General features: G+C 37.5%; 1 protein-coding gene across 3 annotated transcripts in view; it reads right to left on the bottom strand.

Moving 5' to 3' along the window:
* The window catches only part of Elavl2 (ELAV like RNA binding protein 2), a 127,972-nt gene that overhangs the window by 19,585 nt on the left and 89,812 nt on the right, over window positions 1-18,575 (bottom strand). The gene's annotated exons all lie outside the window — the stretch shown is intronic.

Raw genomic sequence — 18,575 nt, 5'->3', positions numbered from 1 at the left:
TAATTCAATTTTTGAAACCCTGTTTAATACAAGCTAAGAGAAGTCACAATCTGCTATCATAGGTAATGGTAGTTTGAACAGAGAACAAACTAAAAACTATCAAACATTTTTAAAATGGAATCTCATTTCTCAAATTGGAGATTCAAATCCCTATAGGAAACAATCTTCAACAGAATAAAATGTTTATTTGTTTTTTATTTTGCTGGGGGGTTTATTTATTTGGGAACAAAAAGAAAATGCACAGATCATTTATTTCAAATTCTTCCTACTCAGAAAAGAGGAAGACCAAGGCACAGAAAAGCAAAGTGACTTATCCAGAGACAAGGAAAAGGGTTGGGTGTAGGATTCAGGGGTCTTGACTCTCAATTGGTGCATTTTCCATTACACCATTCACTGAAACACAGCATTTGAAATCACAAGTCACTAGCAAAAGGACAGTTACTTGGATGATGAGCAAATATGTCCAAGGGGACACCCAAAAAGAGATTGCAAGAAAACCTTGGCTTTGTTAAATAACACATTTTCTTATATACATATAGAAACATGAAACACATCAACATGAGTGATTCACTTAGTGGTTACTAATATTTCTACTAAAAATGCCTGAGATTTACTTAGAAGATGTATGAGAAAAATCTAATATTTGGAGGTGTGCAAAGAGAGAAAAACTACAAATCAGAGACTAGTGCTTTACACCAACTAAAATGTACCTAAAATAGATGGAATCTTTTTGCTATTAAGAGTTGCTGTCTTAAAAAAAAAAAAATTACATACCATTCAAAAGAAAGGTACCAACTGGTTGTTTATACTAGGAAGAATTATCAGTCTCCCATTCTTTTCAAGTTTTAGTGCAATATCATTTAGTAAGCATCAAGGTGATTGATCTTAGCTTCAATTTAAAGATGGAACTAAGATTAAGTGGTGTTTTAAAAAGAACTGATCATATGACACTGTTAAAGATAATGCTAAAACCACTGAAGAGCCACAGAAAAACAAAAGTTTATAGGTTGTAACATTTGTATTAGGCAACTAATCATAAACAGCAGACTTGACAAATTCAATTTCTTCTGCAAGTCTTATACTCAGCCTATAAAAATCTACCTTGAGCATGGTTATTAAAGTGCTATCCAAACTGTTTCATCCATGTCTATCAATTAATTGAGGACCCTAAGTAGGCTGTCCTGAAAGACGTCTTCATTTTTTATTGAAGTGTGACAGCTGATAGATAATTTTGTACTTTGTTTGTCCTTGGATATAGCAGGTAGTTGGCTCAACAAGGGAGCCAAGTGTTGGTAAAGGCAAACAGGGGGTACTTGGTAAATATATTCTTGAACTGCAGCTTACAACACAATGTCTTCCAAATTCCTAAGTATCTCCGCATGTTTAAAAAAAAAGTATGTAAAATGAAACAGGGTATAATCATCATTACTACCAATTTATGGAAGAAAAAATACATCTTTCAGGTCAGATAAGACAGAGAGGAAGCTTTGGCACAGGAACGGTCATGACTTTTTAACAGAAATGTTGTTCGAAGAACACATAAATGAGACATCTTCCAAATCTACAACTATTATTGAAATCAATTCTTGAACAGTACAGGCATTTTGTAAGAGGATGGCAATGAGTGTTCAGGGCAGCCTGCACCTTGGCTGAGGCCTGAGGAGGCTGTGTTATGTCAGTAGAGTCACCATTCATCATCATCTCTAAATGGGCTGACTGAAAATTCCCACTTAATTTTATTTATCCAAACATACTTATTAAATACACATAATATTAAATATATATTGAGTATATACTAAATCCTCCCAACTCCCCCATTCTCCAACATCTGTTAGAGTTTAACCCCAGGAAAGTAAAATGCAAAATGAGAAGCAGAAGATCCTTTTGAGGATAACAAAAGAAGTTTTGGGAGATTACAGAAGAAGTAACAATGGACTTCACAGAATAACACCCAGTTCCAAGATCAGGGTTATATGTATGTTTCTGCCTGTAGGAGACAAGTTACTTGCCTAATGCTACCTAATAAGTCAATGGGATTTCCCGGGAGAAAAAATAAACACTGGGTGGCTACTCTAGCAAGTAGTAACATACAATTTTCACTTCAGACACTTTCATTAAGTATACTAGTAGGTGGGTGCAGTGTTACATGCCAGTAATCCCAGCAACTCAGGAGGCTGAAGCAGAAGGATTATAAGTTCAAGGCCAGTCTGGATAACTTAGTCAGATTTTGTCTCAAAATAAAAAATAAAAAGGATATTGCTCAGCGGCAAAGTTTCCCTGGGTTCAATCCCCAATACCAAAAAAAAAAAAGAAAAAAGAAAGAAAAGAAAAAAAATGTTTGAGAGAAATCTCAGTACTTTAGTAGTCCATACTCAGAGGTAAGGGTTCTTCAATTCTGCCAAAATGCCAGACTGTCTCAAAGCTTCCTTCCAGGGCAAGAGCACTGCAACTTAAGGTTTTTACCGTCTTAGGTTTTAAGCTCCTACAGATTGAATTTCTTAAATGTATGGCTACTGTAGAGTCCCACCAACCGAGGTGGTACTCCAATAGCTGGCAAGTGGGTATACTGCCTGGCTTGGGCAGGAGCTATTAAAATGTTCCTCAGTCAAGATGATTATAAGTTGTGATATTTACCCAAACAACTTGGTTTTTTATGCTTTCCTGGAAACAATATAGGCTAAAATGGCTTACTGAAAAATACATGTACTCATCTAATTCTTAAAGAGCCATTTTCCGTAACGGCTTCTTAAGGGTACTTTAAAGATTATAAAACCTGATCAGAGGACATCTCCAACAGAAGCTATGTTGTTATCAAGATAATTGTTAGAACTTTATCTCAAAAAATATATTGAAAACATAATTTGTATATATTTGAATATCAAGTATGCCTAAGGCATTATCAACAGATTAAAATGCTATTAGAAAGTCAAAGAAAGACTGAGCTGGATGACATGCATAAACTGGAGATGTTTAAGAATAAAAGTCAACTAGTTGGTCAGGTGTGGAGAAAGAGAAACGTTCTCCTCAAATCAATTCTGGTGGATCAAACACCTGAAGGCTTTCACAGGCTGGTTATTTAAGGCCCAAGAGGAAGAAAAGTACAGGAAAAAGACACTGATGACAGACAAAAGTATAGGCTGGTGGACATTACTCAAAAAGTAAATCCTCATAAAGCAATAGCCTCAAGTAAATCCACATCTTTTGTAGACAAGCAGCAAGTCCTTTATACATTCTTTGTCTAACCATATCTTTAGTGCATACTGATGCTTACCAGGAAGTGACAGTTTTGAGCCACGAAAGTTAAAGATGATTAAAAAAAAAAAAAAAAAAACCTCCAGAATGTTTCTTTTACTGTACTTAAATTGTGACATTTTCCACCTTTGAGCACATTAAGCAGGTCTCCACTGCTTTTTCTGAACAATATTTAGAAACTTCCTCATGAAGAAATTATAAATAAAAATTCAAGAATTCCAAAAGGCACTCTGAAAACAGGGATCCCTCTTCCCTGGGAAAGCAGACCACTGAACAGGAATAAAGGTAAAGTGCAGTGAAAAAGTAAGTGGTTTTATAGTCCAAGAAAACTTAATAAACAACAGGATGCAGGGCAGATGGCAATCAGGAAATAATGGAAGACATAGAGAAAGGAATTAAGACTCCCATATTGAGGATGAAAACCCCAGATGAACCAGAATCAAGTTTTCTGTGAGATGGGTACAGTGGCACATGCCTATAATTCCAGCAGCTTGGGAAATTGAGGTGAGAGGATCCCAAGTTCAAAGCCAGCCTCAGCAATTTAGCAAAGCCCTAAGTAACTTAGTAAGACTCATTCTTAAATAAATAAATAAATAAATAAATAAATAAATAAGACTCAGGATGTGACTCCACGGTAAAGCACACCAGTAACAAAAAAAAAAAAAAAAAAAAAAAAGATTTCTGTGGACTCTGACGATTCTGCAATGGTGAGTTAGAGGTGGATTCTAGAGCCCGGAAACATCAGTCATGGTGAAATGTCTATGGGTAGAGGAGAGACAGTTGAAATATGGGAGGAATAACCTGACACAAACATATAAAATTAGAAAACATGACAGTTTTCCCATCATAACCTAGGTGAGAACAGTTGAAATCAGTGTGGCAGACAAAAAGCTCATTAAATAAGTTTCCCCATAAGTTCCCCCAGTAAGTTTCCCCGTAACCAGGGGGGAAAAAACTGCTTTATGTTAGCCCAGATACCCAAGTCTTTTCTGATATATATATATATATACATATATATATATATATAAAATATATATTCTATATATATTCTGATAAATATGTTATATATATATTCTGATAAATATATATATATATTTGCAAAATGCTTGCAGAATTAAGAATTTTTTTTTAACTGCCTACAGATATTACCTATCCAAGACTACACAGCCATGGTTATGTACTAAAAACCAAAAAATAAAAATAAAAAACCTTGAAATTCAATACCTTTCAAAAACAATTTTACATCTGAGTCAGGTGAGATGGCACATAGCTATAATCCCAGTGATTGGGAAGACAGGCAGGAGGATCCCAAGATCGAGATCAGGCTGAACAAGTTAGTGAGACACCATCTCAAAACAAAAAATAAAAAGGACTGGGGATGTAGTTCAATCAAGAAAACCAAAAAGTTTTACATTTGTTTGTGCTTGCCCTTTGTGGAGTAGAAAGGATGGGGAAAAGCACGTTACACTGCACATGAATAACTTTCAGGGTTCACAACCTTCCCTAAAAACTCAGAATATTAGTCTTGTTTTGGTTCCATATAATAGGGCCCTAAGGGGAAAGAACTCTTAAACACAAAATAATCATATTTACTCAACCTTTAATTCACCTTTAAAAAAGTTAACCCTCAAATATCCAAAGAAAAATTCCTAATAATCTTCCTCCTCTTTTAAACAAAGATCAAGATTTTTTTTCCCAACAATCCCTTCCGCCTTCAAATACCTGTTTTAAATTTAAACTCTGCAGTCCGTGACTATATTACAAGTAAACTGAATAATATCCAAGGCTATTTTAGGCCTGACCTGACTCAGTAGCCAGGGATCTAATACATGTGTACATGTACAAACACATTCACTCTTGGAATGTTAGGAAACCAACTCCTTTTCTTTCAAACATAGCCTGTCATTGGTAAGCCTCAATCAGTACAGACTATTTTGGACAAAACATTTTGGACTATCTATGCCTTGAGCTCAGTGGGGCAAAACGGACATTAGTGGGAGACACACACATACCTGCACATATAAAGGGAGAAAAAAGGGTGACATATATCATAGGCCCTCCTTGCAGAGCCTAAGAAGTTTTACCTACATGTATTTTGCAGACTTGATGCAAGTTATACAACTATGAAGAATTTACTTAATACATAAGGGAATAACCTCTAAAACATTACTGAGTGTTTTATGACTTTAAATCTACCAAGATATTTCTCTCCTTAATATGATTAGACATTAGAGAATAACCACAGGGAAAGTTTTTTTTTTTTTTTTTTTTTTGTTAAATGAACTGATTTGCAAGACTAATAGTCTCATTCAAAGACGATCCTTCATTCTCCAAATATCTATTAGACACCTGAGCTGTATTTCCCTAAACAGCTTTAATAAAAAATAATTACTGTATTCCTAAAGTCCTTTGAGTGTCAGTGGTGAAGATCTTACAAGAGGGTTTGTAAGGAAAACATGACAACCTACACAGTACACAATAAAGAGGCTGTATCATTGCCATTTACAGAACTCCCTCAGAAATATAAAAAGGGGGCAGAGAGGAGGGGACAACCACCTTTATCTTTGCTCCAAGGCAAAGTGCTCTTCTCCTGCTTCAGATCTATGAGCACCTCACTTTACCTTGAGAATCTTGTCCCCAGGTATTTAATTACCCTTAATGATCTGGCACTGGGCCCTTTCCCTGGGTCTCACTGATTGATAGCATCAATAACAGTTGCTGCCTGTAATTAAACCTCCAAATAGCATCCCCTTTGCTACATGGTAGATCAATGCCCTTTAATACCAAGGAACAAAGTACAAAGGTGTGGGGTGCTTCTAGCCTTCCTTCACAGTCCATCTGACGCTGTGAACCAAGGTAGTGTGCAGATAATGCCTATTTCACAATTCCCCCAAGACACTGCTTAACAAAAAATCCCACAGGAAATCCTTGGTAGTGATAAGTTCTTATTAATCCTTTTTTTTTTTTTTTGAGGGGGGAGTGGGGGCAGGCAAATCTGAGCAGGATGAAACATTCTAAACCTTTGGCAAGAGTATGCCCTCCTTTTATTAGTTGTGAGACAAAATTTAGTTTACAGGTCAAAAGGTTTCTAAATTAAGGTTGTATATGGTAAGTGTTATCTTAAAAAATTCATAGCATTCCATGGATGGGAGTTCTTATGATAAGAGAGCAAATTCCTATTTATTCAGGCCCTGGCTAGAATGTGCAAATAGCTAGATATTAAGAAGGGTAGGAGAGGGGTGTGGGGTGGAGGTGGCTATAAATATGATAAATTTTTATTAAACTGTAAAAGCAATTTTCATAATCTACAGAATCAGTCATCTTGGATCATATAAGTTATCTCTGAACTCTAGACTAGGAAACACCCACTTTAAGTGGATGGGACCTAAACAACCATATGGCAAATTCCCCAAATACTCTCAATCAAATATGCAATGCATTATGTTAATGTACTCGTAAAGCATTTAATGACCTACCTATGCTCTGAAAATGAGAAAACTTGTGTGAGAGAGAAAAAAAAAGGACATGTACTATTTCTTAGGTAAACCCAGCATTTTATTAAAAGCACATTAATTAATCTCAATCATTCAAGGTAGTTTGAAACCACAAGTGAAAATCTTCTTACACGTAGATTTGTTTTGAAGCAAGCATCAGTGTACTCAAATGGAAACTGTTAAGGTCCACTAAACAATGGCTCTCAGGGCAGGCCAGCACCTGTTTAAGAATCACCTGTGAGATAAGCCAATCTCAAAAAACCAAAGGAAGAATGATATCGCTAATAAGTGGATGATGACACATAATGGGGGTGGGAAGGGTTAGTGTTGGGGTTGGAGTTGGGTTTAGGGAGGGGGGCAGGAATGGAGGAAGGAAGGACTGTATAGATGGAGGGAAAGGGTGGGAGGGGAGGGGGGGAAGGGAAAAAATGGCAGAATGAATCAAACAACATTACCCTATGTAAATTTATGATTACACAAATGGTATGCCTTTACGCCATGTACAAATAGAGAAACAACATGTATCCCATTTGTTTACAATAAAAAGAAAAAAAAAAAAAAAAAAAAAGGATCACCTGTGGTGGCCCATAAAACACAATTTCCTTGGCCTCCTTATTTGGTAGATGATCAGAGTCAGCTGGAGCTCAGAAAACAATTTTATCAACCATTCCACCACCCCAGCAATACTGATGGACATGAAAGTGTGGGCAGTCCCTTGCATATAGGGATGTATAATAGGTAATGTCAAACTCTGGGGCTTGTTACGGTTTCCTGGAGAACTCATAAAATGAGACCCCAAACTTTCCTCCTCACCATCCACTGATGTTAGTTTCTGAATGAGACAAATTTCCATGCCACTTGGAAGCATTTATAGAAATATAAATCAACAAAAAATGCAAAAATGTAGAAGCAAAACAAAGCCCATAAAACCTACCCAAAGACAATTCCAAGAACTCAGACTGCTTGGATGTGACTCCGCTGGGCTAAGGAGCCCATCAGTCTGGCCCATCCTCTGTGAAAAGGCCACTGTGCCTGGTTCTATGAGGTGGAAACCACTCCCAGTGATTCTAAACTCTTTCCAGGAAAGGGAATAGAGTCATTTAGTTAAAACAGGGAGGGACAGTAAAAATGTTAACAAAGACATTTGAAAAAACTAACATAAACCAATGCTTTCCTGAACTATCAGTTTTCAGGACATGTGGGTGCTTTTTCCTTGCCCTTCCTGTGGCTCACCTGATGGCCATTTCTGGACTCATTAGTAACCCCAGAACCTGAGCAGGAAGGATTAAATTTCTCATTCCTGTGGAAGGAAGGAACTTTGCACTAATGACCAAAAAAAGAAAGAAAGGAGGAAGGAAAACAGAGTACACCAGCAGGACTATTTATTGCTTTTTCTTCTTAAAACCATTTTTCAATAACATAAATTTTAATGAATGCTAAAATAGCTATAAAAAATTAAAGAACTAAGCACTGCAATTATTTTCTTCAAAGTAAAGATAGCTTTCTTATAATTCCTCCCCAGCTAGATTCCTATAACTTTGACATAGAAACAGTAGACTGAGAAACAACAATCATTGCCTTCTGTAAGTAACAAGTCAATGCAAGTATATTCTGCCTTGATAAGTCAAGTGGTATTCATAGCGACCCTAATACACTGGTACCATCTCCAACATTTTACGAACAAAACTAGACCAAGAAAGTAAGAACAGAACACAAATCCAGAACTCCAAATCTTGCCAATTTCCAAGGAGCCCTACAAAGAAGTGGGGGCAAAAGGGCAGGAAAGGATCAGACTATGTATTTTTTATTTTCAAAATTTAGTCCTCTCTGCTTGCCCATAAGCAACATGCCAAACACTTCTGGAAACAAAATCTGCACAAGTAAGTCTGATGTAGTACTTGTGGCTAAAATGTGATGCTAAAGGCAAGTTAGGAAATTCTGGCAAAGGTGGGTAAACAAAATAGACCATCCATGCTTTTCTAAAGAGTTTACGCAAATTTAAAGAGATCAACATTAATGTACTTTTTTATCATTTCTAAACTAACAACAAAGATTCTCAAACTCTACCAGAAAAGCATTCTTGAAGAAGGTATAGTCTCCTATAAAATGAATTCAGGAAGTTATTATGGTAATTCTTTTGTTGTCCAATTACAATTGAAAAAAAAATTAACCAATGTTCACTCACCTATCTGCTAGATATGACCTCCAGACAGTTTTCATCCCAGACTAAAGTTCTGGGCTGTCTCAAGTACTCAACCTTGAAGACAGTATAGCTCTTCCACCCCCTAGCATAGACAGCTTCACCACCTCACCCCTAACAATTCCTGTTCAGAGAGTCTCAAGACACTGAAAGGCCCCCAAGAGTATCGGGCTTATTTACAGTGGTACCTACAACCTGCTCTAAGTAAATTGTCTTACTATCTATCAAACATCATGAGGTAGGAAAAAGCAAAAGCTATCCCATCAGCCATAATGGAGCCAGTAGCACTGTTAGCACTTGTTAGGAATAAGTCCCTTACACTAAGCTTCATTTCAAAGGGATTAAGTGTATGCCTATCAGAGAACACTGTTTTTCTGCATGAATCCAAACAAATAAAAAGGCAAGTCCTCTGACATTAATGTGAAAAGCATATGGCAAGAATGAAGGGCTCCTTCTTAAGTCAGCAGCACATTTACCTGAACTCTCAAGCTATCTAGGATAGAACAGACTGTAGCCAAACTGGCCTAGCACCACCTTTCCTGGGCTGTAAATGAAAGTGAAGCCCTACCCCACCTTTCCTTTAAACAGCAGTTAAAAAGCAAAGTGCTACAGTAAACTTGGAATGGAACCAACCTTTGACCCAGATATCCCATTCCTTGGCCTATACCCAAAGGACTTAAAATCAGCATACTATGGTGACACAGCCACATCAATGTTTATAGCAGCTAAATTCACAATAGTCAAACTATGGAACCAACCTAGATGCCCTTCAACAGAAAATGTGGTACATTTACACAATGGAATATTACTCAGCCTTAAGAATGAAACTATGGCATTTGCAGGTAAATGGATGGAGCTGGAGACTGACATGCTCAGTGAAATAAGCTAATCTCCCAAAATTAAAGAACAAATGTTATCTCTGATATGTGGATGTTAATTCACAATAAGAGGGTGGGGGCTAGGGAAAAATAGAGGTACTATGGGTTAGACAGAGGGGAGTGAAGGGAGGAGAGGGGTAGGAAGGATAACAGAATGAATCAGACATTATTACCTTATGTACATATAATATTATACGACCAGTGTGATTCTACATTGTGTTCAACTAGAAGAGTGAAGTACTCCATTTATGTATGATGTGTCAAATGCATTCTACTGTCGTGTATAATTAGAACAAAAAAGAAATAAAAGTAAAGTGCTAAAAGTGCCTCATTGAAATGCTTCTGGAGATACACATTCATACAGGAAGAGTCAAGGAGCAGAGTGCTGTTCAGGTATAAGAGTTCCTGGTTATTCAGATCAGTATCAATTCAGCCTGTCTCCTTGCTAGCACAGAACCCAAAAGAATTTGAACAGATGGCTCTACTTTGTTTGGTGTCTTCCACCATGATGAACATGGTAGGCTTGAGTCCCTTCCTTGGCCTCATTATTATTAGAAAAACCAATTTTATACTTATCATTCTAGGCCTACAAGTAACTCTCAAAGTTTCCATAAACTCTAAGTTTTAAAAATACCCTCTCCCCCCACCAAAAAGACAGCAGCAATTTCCTAAAGCCACATAAGAATGACTTCTGTGCCTTTTCCCCCACCTTTCAACACAAGCACAGGCTCACAAAGAGGCAGCTTCTCCCTCAGAAGGAATTTATAAAACCTAAAATCCTCCATGCTGGTCACAGAAAAGAAACAGCCAGGATTTTGTGGTATAGACCTGACAAGGCCGTGACACCTCCTGTGGAGCAGCATGCTTGGGTAACAAAATGATCCATCAACTTCTTCCTAAACAAGATGGGTTCAATTACTGAGACTCACCACTACCATCACCCTCTGTGGTCCACAAGGGCAGAAAGCCAACCAGGCACCCTTCCCTCTTTGCAGGCCGTCTCTGCTGCAAGTAACTGGGGAAATCTATTCTCTAAAGAAAATCTGGTCAAAGAATGACAAGCTATGGCCTTCTTGGAATTCCCCAATGTCATCCAATTCCCACTATGGAGGTAGCTGGGAAGAGGAGGAGGAAAACAATAGGCTTGAAGGGAGGACAAACAAGAATGGAACCTCTGGGCCACCAACCCACATTAAGAACGCACCAGGTAAGAAAGAAACTTCTGGGGTTTGTGTGTGAAAAGACCCAAGCTCATAATGGAGCACTCTAAGAAACACACAAAGGGCATTACATAAATACCACATTAATCAAAAAATTCATCTTTATTTCTTGCCTAAATAATGACCATGTAAACTGTACTCTATAGGTGTTAAGAATTTTATTTAAATATATTGAAGAGCTTTTGATAAACACAAGTAGCAACATACCGTTAAATTTGACACATGACTCTAGAATATTTTTCTAAACCACAAGTTAAAAACAAAGTTGAGGCTGGGGATGTAGCTCAGTGGTAGAATGCTCACCTAACATATGCAAGGCCCCAGTTTCTCTCTAAAGCACCACACAAAATAAAAGGGAATTATGCACCAGGTCTGTATTTTTAAAAAGACAAAAATCACTTACTCAATGTTTCCATTCTTGCCCCACTTTTGGCATATATTGTTCTGCTAACTTTTTAGTACCCCACAAACAGATCTGCCCAGGCCTTTATTAGACTAGCATCTTATAAGTTGTCAGTAGATTGGAGGCCTATCCTTCAAACTATTACTTACTAATTTTCCAAATCTGTTCCAGGTAAAGGTAAATAATGGTCTACAGACAAGTTTGAAAATGAGGAGTACATTACAAGAGACAATTTACAAATTTCTATACTTTATACCATCCCAGAAAATAAACCCACAGAAGAAAAAAATAAATACAAAAAAATTTAAATAAGCCCACAGAAGCACGAGTCGCAGTGCTGAGAGATGGGGAGCTGAAGTACGAAGCCAACTTACCTCTCTTAATGAACAGACAAGCCCAACCATATCACTGTTCTGCCCCAAACTCTGGCAGATCTTCTCGTCCGAGTATCCTTTGTGTGGTACACTCACCTTTTACTACCCCTCCTCACTCTCAGGCTAATCTCCACATGGGCCTCCCATCTTGCCTTAACAAGTTCTATGAGCTTCCTCTAATACCTACTTTCCAACTTCCAGGCCCTGCACCGTGTGAACTCTCAACACCATGGCATTTGTCTCAAACCTCTGAGATGTGTGTTTCAGGTATTTTATCAGAGCACCTTCCAGGTGAGCAAGTTCTTGGCAAGTTTACATTCAATCTTCCATGCCCTTTCCTGCCCTACACAAGGGTCTATTTTGCACAGCACCTATATAATATTTCTTCATAATCAGAAGTGAATTTTACAGAAGAACTTAAAATGAAAAGTGAAAAAAACAGCCTCATCCCAAAAATCCTGTAGCATACGAAGGTAGAGCAAGAACAGTATTGCCCAACACAAATTTTACTATTGTTGCTAAACTTTCAACAATGGTAAGGGAAAGAGGTTAAAACTGTCAACAGAATAGGATGCTGCCTATCACTAACCATATCATTCCACAGGATAAATATTAGTTCACTAAAAAAAAAAAAAAAAAATACACATCTTAACATGTAATGTGTCAGAGATCATGAAAATTTTCTTCCCCCCAAAGATGTAGATAATAAATATTATGAATATAAATTATTAGTATAAATTATTCTAAGTCAATTACTGTTTGAGTATACCTTACCCAAAATGTTTGGAACCAGAGTGTTTTAGATGTCAGATGTTTTCAGACTTTGGAATATTTGCATATACATAATGAGGTACCTTGGGGATAGAAACCAAGTCTAAACAAAATTCATTTATGTTTCATGTACACCTTATACACATAGCCTGAAGGTAATTTTATATAATAGTTCTAATAATTTTGTGCATGAAACAAAGTTTCATGATGTGGAAATGTGGAATTTTCCACTTGTGGTGTCATGATGACATTCAAAATTTCCAGATTTGAGTTTCAGATTTTCCGATTTTACCCATAACTCACTTTACAGATATAATTAGAAACTTAAATGGTTAAAACACTGTCCAAGATGGCACAGCCAGTTAAATTACACTAGCAAGGTGACTTAGGGAAAATAAGATTTCAGAAATACTGTTCTACATTCTTCCTATATTTGGGGTCCAGTTCATGCTCAACAACAACAACAACAAAAATTTCTTTCTCTTTTTTTGCTTTTCCAAAGTGGATTGCTTTATTTTACATTACCATCAATAATGTACAAGAGCTCCCCAGATTTTTTAAGTGCAAATATGACATTTACTAACTGAGAAAAGGATAGGCTAGTTAGAAGTAGGTATAAATTTAATAAAAATTGAAAGCAACACAATAGTTTAGAATTAAGATTTATTAGCTTTGCTTAATTGCTGTCAAACTTTGATGGGTATTACTATTAACATTTAATATTTCAATTATTTATAACAGAAATTTCCCATATGGGCCTAGTGGTTTAATTATGGGAAATCTGGTGACTAATAATCTTTAGGCAAAGGTAACTGTAGCCTCTTCTATGCCTGAATGATTAAGAAAGAGATTTATTTAATCAATACCAAAGTTAGGCAGTTTTTCTAGGCTAGTACTATTTCCAGACAGGGTTTTCTTTTGTAGGTAGAGAAGAGACAGTTTTCTAGGGACAGTGCCTATAAAAAATGAAAATTTCCAGGTGGGCAGAGCGGTGGATGCTCATAATCTAGTTCCTCAGGAGACTGAGGAAGGAGGTGGCAAGTTTGAGACCAGCCTGGGCAACAAAGTGAGATCCTGCCTCAAAATAAAATAAAAAGGGGATAGAACTAGAGACCATTATGTTAAGTGAAATAGGCCAAACTCAGAAGGTTAAGGGTTGTGTGTCTTCTCTTACATGTGGAAGCTAAAGAAGAAAAAGGAAAAGAAAGGGTAGGGCAGGGATCCCACAAAAATCAAAGGGAGATAAGCAGAGGAAAGGGTTCAGGGTGTGGAAGGAAGAAAGGGAGAAGGAAATGCTAGGAAGTGATATTGGCCAAATTATATTGTGTACTGTGTGCATGTATGAATATAAAACAACAAATCCCACCACTGTATACAACTATAATACACCAATTAAAAAATGTGGAAAAAATAAAATAGGCATGGGATCTAGCTCAGTGGTAGAATGCTTGCCCGGCATATGGGAGGCCCTGGGTTCAATCCCTAGTACCATGAGGGGGAAAAAAAAAAAAAGAAAGAAAGAAAAAGAAAAAAGAAAAGTTCTATTCCTTGAGACAATAGCTCCTATTTTCCAAATCAAACCACTTCAAGAATTCTGGAAAACTAGTGCTTCCTAGGCTACTCATAGAAAAGCCAATAGCTGGGAGAGCAGCCAGCAGTCAGGCAGCGACTTCACTGTACACATAATCATCTATCCAGAGCACATGATAGGGACAATTGTACATACACATTTGGAAATGATTTTATTTTGCATAAGTAATGATTTTACTTCTAATCATGAATTTAAGTCTGCACTGCTTTAGGCCATAAGTATTTCCTATTATATTTAGATTTTATCAACACTTAAGGTATCCTAAGAACAAAATGAGCAGAAAAAGAGCATGAAGACTGAGAATCTCAACCACTGGACCCCTGAACAAACCACAAGGGGAAAGGATTCCATGGGGACCAGAGAGCTGATGAAGAAGCTCCTGCCAAGTAATTTTTTTGCCCCTCCTGAGTGCTTGAACTGTACATGTATTACTAACTTTCCTATATTAGAAGCTAACATACTGTAACAATCCCACTTTATTTACCATGTCAATAATGGGGACAATGTGGGCAAGGTTCAAACCACAAGAGCTATGTCCCACGTAGCCAAAGGATGCTCTGATATCACTAGCAAGATAAGATGCTGGGACTTCTCCCCATTTAGGAAAAACGTGTTCCACAGGAAGAGAATAAATAACTACCTTCAACCTATTAATGACACTCTTAAAATAATCCTAACAAGAACATATTAAGTTTTCTAATTTCTAAGTCACACTTTTTAAAAGCAAAGATTATTTGAACCATACTAAACTAGCATCGAGCATACTCAAAAAAAGTAGAAGTAGTCGTCTGGTTAATAGAATTGACCACAAAAGAATTAGCAAGGTAAAAACCAGAAAACAAATGGAAGTTTGCACGTAAAATACCAAACTGAAAATCCACCAATAAAAAGATACATTTTGGTGGTTCCTAAGTCATAGGTTTTAGATATGCTGTCACCAATTATCTGTCATGTGCTGTGGCACACACCTATAATCCTGGCAACTCAGGAAGCTGAGCTGGGAAGATGGCAAGTGAAAGCCAGGTCAGATGACTTAGAAAGACTATCAAAACAGAAGGAGCTGGGGATGTAGTTCAATGGTAGAGCCCCCTTTGGGGGTTTTTAACCCCCAGTACAAACAAACCAATCAAACCTTTCCCGAATCTCACCTGGAGATGATCTAATAGAGCTGAAGGGGGTCATATAACCTGTATTTCTCTCACTCCCCCTGTGATTATGATGAAACCAAGTGTGGGAACTGCTTTAGGATCAGACAGTACCTGAGGGACTCTGCTCAACTCACTGCAGAAATAGCAAGTATGTGTCATTTATTCAACATCTCATCTATTACTCGAAGCCCTACTGTGCTGATGCTATTAGGGAGTCCCAGGAGAAACTGCTAAATAAACCACCTTTCACAGCACTTGATTCACTGTTTCAATATTCCAGTAACCAGGAATTTTACCAAAGTCATACTAACTGTTAAGTAGCTGGCAAGATAAGAGAAATCTAAGCTCAAGCAGTACACAAACACTTGTATACTTATGCATAAAGTATATACTAAATAATCTGCTGCTTTCTGAAATATTGCATGGTGTCATGGTTTTGGTGTAGGTATAAGACAAAGACTTGAGTCAGATTTGTGCCTGGTGTTTTAAGACTACCATGGTATTCACTCCTATTAGGGGCAAAAAAATAGTGCTTATGCCTAAATCACAACATGATTCCAAAACTTCTGTGGCTCCTCATGGAAAAAAAAATACAAAATTCAAAGAAAGAGGACCCAGCATGATTTGGAACAACTCAGCAAGGCAGCAGCTGCAGGTGGGACTTCTGATGGGCTCCAAAAGATGGACAGCTGTAAGTCAACCAAAAATGAATGGGAAAGGGTGCACCAGGAAGTGGGAGTCCCAAGAGCATACACAGAGAGGCTGGGAAGAGAGCCACTTGCAAGGGAACAGTCAGCGTTACTACAGTGGAGAACAGCAACGGCACTGGCGACAAGCCCCCAAAACGGAGCCAAATGATGTGGTGAAACAAAAACATGACAGAATTCCTTGTGAGGAGTAACTATAGGAAAGTGGTATTTTGTAAGATTAGCTTGACAGTCATCATCAGGATGGACTTAGAGAAGGGAAAAAGAGAATAACTTATGGAGTAGCATCCCCAGGACTGAAAAGAAATATAGCTTGCAAAAGGTACTTATAACTGTGAACACCAGAAAAATCTGTCTCAAGACCTTTGCAATAACACACAAAACCTGTCTAATTGAAACTAAGGGGGGTAAAAAAGGAACAGGCAAAATTGGAGCTATATACTTTTGGAAAGTGGTCTGCTTTGCCTCTCAGTGAAATCTGGGCCAAATTGAGGATACCAGCTGTTATCTGATATTTTTACAGGAACCAAATGGGGGTGGGGAAAGTAGTAGCCTGCTGCTCACCCATCACCCCACCCGCATTTCAGAAAATCAGAAGAGAAGTAGCAGATGTCACAGTATAAAAGCCACAAGGCATTACTGTCCTTTCTTCCACATTTTCAGCCCAAGCAGCTGGGCTCTGAAGAAACAAGTCTGGATCATGGACAGCAAGGAAGCAGCTGTCATCAATGGTCTCTTGAAAATCATGGACATTTCTCTTATGGGGATCAGTTTCCCCTGCATTTCTACCTTTTTCTGGGTCTTACTGCAGTTAGGATAGATGCAAAAGAACTAAGAATGAAATGAGGGTGACTTGTCTGGAGTGTCGAAAAGGGTATTTCCTGGGCACGGCCACCTCAACCATATATCCCAGGCTTCTCTAAACCACATCTCAGGACCCCAGACTAACACACACTGGTTTCCCAGACTCCGGCTAATTTAAGCTGGGAGAGGATGCCTGCACAAATCTGCATGACAGAGAGCAGACAAAAATCTGAAGACAACTAAATACTGATGCCTTTTTAAAAATAACATTTGATTATTACTTACTAGTACTATTAAAAGATTAATCTTGACACAAAAATATAAAAAGGTGTGAATAAATCATAAAAAGCAATTCAGATCTTAACAAAAGTCAAAGGAAACTTAAGTCTTTACTATCTTTGTATTAGAAAACTAATTTTCCCTCAAATTTTGACAACACAGTAACTAGTTCATTTTCTGCCTGAAGGGTAAAATCTTTTCTTTGGGCATTTTCTTGATGAAGAAACATCCGGAATTCTTAGACACCTTATATTTGAGTGTATTTGGGAGCCACCATGCAGTTTTCTTTAGATGAAACACAGATGACAGGACTTTTTTTTATGGGCCAATAAATATAAAGTATGAGATGTCAAAACTATCCAGGGTTAACAAATTACCTTAACTGACAACTCTAAAAGAAGTAACTTTTAAGTACAAAGATGACACTGCATTTCCAGATACCTGAAAAAAAAAAAAATGAGCAGAAATCTTCTAGACAAGTCTCTAAGCAAGATGAATGCCACAGTCAGCCTTGACTAACTTCCCCTCACCACTTCAGGCTATAGTCTGAGCTGATTTCTTAAATCACTGCTGGAAAATAGGTTCCAACTTGAGTCAATTGATAGAGGTTGTCTGGAACACTATTTTGAAAAATATTTGGGAGCCACATCTAGACTCAATGAGAAAGAGTACCATGATTGATTGGTAATGTCTACACCAGGCAGGAGAGTAAATTGATGGTATGGGTTCTAACAATTGGCTAGAAGCAACATCCCTTTTATTTTCTAAGGAAATGAAACCTATACCATAAACTGGATCAACTTCTAATCCAGAGAGAATCTGCATAAGATTTTCAAAAATGCACTAAAGCAGAAAAGTATCCACAAAATTATTTATGTCTTAAAAAGAAAAATATAAGAGGAAAAAATGGCCCCTGCGTCAAGGAAGCTTTCTAATCACACTCCTCAAACTAAGCCGAATCTGCTAGAACAGTTAGATTACAGACCAACCACCAAATCCAGAATGCCACCTGTTTTTGAATGAGCTAAGAACGTGTTTTACATTTTTTTTAAACTCAGGGAAAAAGTATTTTATGAAATCCAACTATATGGAATTCAAGTTTTTGTGTCCATAAAGTTTTACTAGATATAGTCACATCCATTCATTAATGTAGTGGCTATGGTTACTTTTGTGATTCTAGGGCAGAGATAAGAAGTTTTGACAAACTACACTGGCATGCGTGCAACTACCAATGTCTGTGCTCAGGGCAAGTCTAAGGATCCGTCAAGTTATCCAGCAAGTAATTCTCTTTAAGGGAAGGAGATTTAATTCAGTAGGCTTCATATAGCACTTATTTAAGAACGCTGCTACTCCTGGGCCTTTGCTAACATGTGACTACAAGTACATATAGTAATCATGAATAAAGTTTCCCCATTGTGCAACGAAGAAAAATATTCTATTGTCTCCCAGAGAAG

Source organism: Sciurus carolinensis, chromosome 14 (assembly GCF_902686445.1).
Source record: "Sciurus carolinensis chromosome 14, mSciCar1.2, whole genome shotgun sequence".
In the NCBI taxonomy this organism is placed as follows: Eukaryota; Metazoa; Chordata; class Mammalia; order Rodentia; family Sciuridae; genus Sciurus; species Sciurus carolinensis.
Note: the sequence above shows the minus strand (reverse complement) of the source record. Positions and strands in the feature narration are given on the sequence as shown.